Raw genomic sequence first — 5,389 nt, forward strand, 5'->3', positions numbered from 1 at the left:
CGAACGATTTTCTACTCGGCTTGCACTCCTGCTCTCTGACAGCACTTGTCGACAACTCGGTAAAAGAGAACTGTGCTACCGAAGCCATTGGTTTTCGCAAAATGCAAAAGAACAGCTGGTTCGACCAGGAGTGCCATGTCGCATCGGAGAGAAAAGAGGCTGCCTACCTCGCAACGTTACGATCGCCCACAACACGTGCGGGATGGGATAGATACCGAGAGTTGAAAAGGGAAGCGGGACGCATTTGCGGACAGAAAAAGGAAGAGGCCGAAATCAATGAGTATGAGGAGCTTGATAAACTGGCCGACAGGAGCAATGCTCGAAAATTCTACAAAAAAAATGCGGCTGCTTACAGAAGGTTTCAAGACCGGAGCATACTCTCATACTATCGTACCTGCTACTACCTTGAGGGCAGTTTCGAAGATGTTCAAACCTCGTTGATGTCTTGTTGGTTCAGTAACTTTTCGGAAGAGCTTGGGATTCGTTTGAGGCCGGCCGTAATGAATTTTGTCATATGACTGTGTGTGTAAGTTTTTGAGAGAGAGCGGGTTTCAAGCGTCAATTCGGCATAGGCCGTGAGATTTGTTGTGTGTCTGATGTAACCATATGAGTCCCATAGGACCTTATCGCCTTGCATAATCGGTAAACATTCCGAGTGAGAATAGTCCACAATTTTGCCATTGCAAAATATGTGGTTTTTCCTCAAATTCACTTCTCTGAACCCCCAATGTGGCAGTAAGAGCTGCATTCACTATCTGAGTTAGACTTGATTCATTCATTTCACTTTTTCTTCTCTTCTTTCTGATATTCTCAAAGTTGGAAAATAGTTTAGAGAAATATGTTGTGGGTCAGTAGGACAATAAATCATGTAATGAAAAAAAAAATAAAAAAAAAACCAAATAGAAACAGAAATAATGCGGGAGAACACTAATTTTCGAATGCATGCATACTTAGTATATGGGTTATACTGATTGCTTCTTCTAAAAAAGGCGCTTTTTTCGGACGAATACGTCAGATATTTTTAGTATCTCAATAAAACATGGCATTACATTTTCATCGTTATGGCATTGCGGCTACTTTACTAGATTATGGGCGCAGGACGCAAATGCATTCATAACATACTAAGCGCGACATCCAAAATAGAAAAATATCGGAATAGTTGCAGTATTGGTTAAAATTTCTGTTATAATTTGAGACATACCAAAATATACGAAGCACTGCACAGGACAGTGCAATATTTAAACAGAAATGCTGATGTATACGCAAACAAATCCAAACTGATCCTTCGTCGAAAATATGTATTTGTCTCCAAGCACCTGAAGAGTCAGGACAAACATTTTCGCGCGACGTATTTCTGTGAGTGGTGCAAGCCAAAAATGCAACGTTCGTTAGAGCTAAGCGAATAATTCTGTGTGAAACTCGCTAAATTTGCGACAGAGACGTTTGATATGACCAAGCAGGCTTCCCCAGATGTTGCTTCGGTAAGAAGTAGTGTGTTTCGGTGGCAAAAAGTCTTTTTGGGTGGCTGAAGACCGGAAGAGTGAGCAAATCAAATCAAGCAAGCAAATGAAAACTATGCTCATTGTCTTTTTTGACATCAAAGGCATCGTCCACTATGAATTTGTTTTTCCTGGACAAACTGTCAATGCCAAGTTTTACGTGGAAGTCCTCAAGAGACTTAAACGAAGAGTGAATCGGGTCCGACAAGGAATCGCAACAGATTGGAGTTGCACCACGACAACGCCCCGGCTCATACCGCCTTTTTTGTGAACAGATACCTAACCAAGGCCGGCATCCCAAGGCTTCCGCAGCCGCCCTACAGCCTTAATGTGGCTCCCGGACTTTTTTGTTTCCTTGCCTGAAAAGGCCGATGAAAGGCATGCAATTTGAGATGACAGAGAAGATCCAAGCAGCATGCACCTCGGCTCTCAAGGCTATTGCAGAGAATGTCTTCCGTGACGCCTTCAATACTTGGAAACGCTGGAAGGGCTGCATCGACCCAGAAGGAGCATATTTTGAGAGTTTTAAGGAACTTTAACGATTGGTTCAATAAATTTTTTAAATCGACTCAGTCCTCTTACTTTCCGGACAAACTTGTATTTCTCACACAGCTCATCGTTCCATCAAACCATAAATTTCCTTCGAAAACTTGTAACGTCGACTCATTAGATGTTGTCATCCATGCCTCTGCACAACATAGCAGGAGAGGAATAATGAGTGGCTTATAGACTTTGGTTTTTATTGGTGTTATACCTTCACTGTTATTCAGCAGGTTGGAGAAGCGTACCCTTAATAATTTTGGTATGCTCTGGGCATCAGTCACTAAATCATTTTTTGTCTGCAAATGCGTCTCGTTCCCTCTTCAACTCTCGTTATGCGAGGTAGGCAGACTCGTTTTTCTCGACACGCCACTCCTCATCGTGCCAGCTGTTCTTTCGCCTTTTCCGAAAGCCAATGGTTTCGTTTGCAGCTGTACGTAAGGAGCTTGAAATGCCGTCCGCCAGTTCCCTTATACCGAGTTTCTGATGAGTGTTTTCAGAGAGCAGGAGTGCAAGTCGAGTAGAAAATCGTTCGCATATCTGTTGTGATTGCAGCTTCTCGAAATCAAACTTTCACAAATAATATAAAAATTTCCTTACTCATTGGTTTTATAAAGTATTTCCCTGGCTTTGATTGTTGCAAGTTGCAAGAGTACAAAATGTTCGGTTGCACCCGAACTTAGCCTTTCCTGATTTGTTTCAGAATCAATTCATTATAATCAATAAAACGAGTTGAGGAATTTTATAAGCAAAATGATAGGTGAGCCCCGCAAGGGGACATTCGTAGGTTAATTCAGCGAATTCAAAAATTCCAACCGAATATTTGACTGCCTCGTCAGGGTCGCTAACAATGTCGAGCTATTTCAACAATTTCTAGTTGGCGGGCAATTACCATTGTATTTAAAAGGCGAATATCGATAGTTTCGCAGCAAAAATATTTCTTTCACGCTTACTATTATAAACCAAAAACAATTATACGAAGCCTTAAATTCTTTTCGCATAGCTAAATTAATTTAGTATATTAAGATTAGGCTACTCAATTTAAAATAAGCCGGTAATTGATCAAAAAACTGCGGTTTAATCAACACATGGTACATTGTAAAGAATTTTGTTTTAAATATTACTTTAGTTAAACATTAAATTTGCACTAATTACAACCTAAGATAATATTTCAGTACACAAATGATTTTTATAATACAAAGATGCGAAGTTCTAATTATTACTTCGAACAGAGGGTTTTTGCCTAGTATCGAGGCTGCGTTGCGGTTAAAAATCATTTATAAATTATCTTGTTTATTTCTAACACCATTTCTCTACACCATTTTTCAGTTTGTACGATTGGTAACAAAACGTCTCGCAGGAACCTCAACCTCATTTAATTTAGTACATTTTAGGGTTCTGTTAAGCTTCATTTTTGTAAAATCGCCACACCTAATTCGTATTTCCAGTGCGCGTGATATTGAAGTTTACGTAAATTATCCCGGAGTGGATGTCAAAAAATGTTAAAAGAGAGACATGTTTCACTTGGTATTGTACATTTTCCTCGAACCTTTCTGAATTTACTCGCGCTTATCAGTGTGTTGCAGCTTAGCTAAATATTAAATAACATTCTCCGTCTAAATGTAACACTCACTGTTATACATATTTTTTTTTTTTTAATTTACGCTCGTAAGTTGGTTAAAAATGAACGGTTTCTGAATTTCTCATTGGATTCCCTCCAAAGTGATTCATGCCATTTGTCATTTCATGCAACGGTTATAAGAAGATACATATATAACGCTATATCTATCACGGCTTAGTTTTAGGTGATACATATGTACAACCGTTAGGTGAACAAAACTATTATACTCTGTAGCAACAGGTTGCAAGAGTATAAAAATAAACTCACCAATAATAAAGGAAGTAATGGGAAATCGTCAATCCACACTATCTAAAAATTAACTTACGAAAATAAAACGAATGACATCAAAGGTTATTTCCACTTCGATGTTTTTTTTTACCAACAATGCTTGAGATTTAATGTGCGTTAAAAATGAAATTGTAACAGAATTCAGTGTTCACGCAAAGTCCAACCAAAATTAAAAGTGGAAAAATATCATAACCACAACTCTGCCGTTAAAACGATCAAAATAATCATTTACATATACAAGAAGTTTTCCAAAGTAAACAGGACTTTAAAAAAAAATACAGAACAAAAGGTTTTTTCGGCAAAATCAATTTATTTAGTTCAAAATAGTCTCATTCTGCGTCAATACAGCTTTTTGCTCGGTCTAAGAGCATGTCGAACGAGTGTTTTAGTTCGTTTGCTGGTATGGCCTCCAGTATGGCAGTGCAAGCCTTTTGAATGGCCTCTACGTCTGCATAGCGCTTTCCTTTCATGGGCAAATGCATTTTGCCGAAAAGAAAGAGGTCGCACGGTGTAAAAAAAAAATAGTCGAGCGATGGGACGGAGTAATTTTTGGTCGTCAGTCAATTTGTGCGGAAAAAACCTTTCGTAAGCCCAAATGATCTGCCAAAATGCGATAAATCGATGTGTTGTAGATGTTCAATTCCATTTCCATGAATTTCAATGATGACTTCGGCTGATTTGTGATCGCACATCGCACAGTTGCGATGGAATTTCTGGAGATCTCGGTGATCATCGGCATAAACTTGTTTCATCAATTGAAACGTTTCAGTAAAAGTTTTACCAATTTTAAAACAAAATTTAAAGTTGGCTCTTTGTTCGAAGCTCATTTTCGCACCGATAACACAAACATACTGACACTTAAAACGCAATAACTTCACATCCAATCGAAATGAAATGTCATGAAATTCTCACTGGATAATCGATAAAGATAGCAGAGTCTAACGCACCAGTCGGGAGAGGATCCCTTAGGTGTGACGCACAAAGGAAAAATAACATCGCTTTGCGTTCTTGTAGTCGCTAAATTTGCGCCAACGCATTTTTACCTGAGTTCCCGTTGACGTACATGCGAAAAATTAACGCCTTCTACTTTAAATCAATTTAGGTATATCAAGGACAACACAGAAAAACAAACTTTTTGGACCTTTTTAAGAGCCAGGACATATTAGGTACAGATGACCGTTGTATACCTCAAAAGAGGAATAAGGATGGATGAGTTTCAGACACTCAGTACTAAGACAAAATCTTCCAAGTGTACCTGCATTTTTTTGATGGTCGAGCTTTTCTCGTACAGTAAAGGTATTATTGTAAAGTGGAAGAATGTGATAGAATTTAAAATTTTGTTTTCCACGTATGGTTGAACTCGAATTTTGTCTACTTACAAGATAAGTCCAATTATTCGTAATGGTTTTCCTGCCTTCATATAACTTAATATATCCTATAT

Source organism: Bactrocera dorsalis, chromosome 6, assembly GCF_023373825.1.
Source record: "Bactrocera dorsalis isolate Fly_Bdor chromosome 6, ASM2337382v1, whole genome shotgun sequence".
Classification (NCBI taxonomy): Eukaryota; Metazoa; Arthropoda; class Insecta; order Diptera; family Tephritidae; genus Bactrocera; species Bactrocera dorsalis.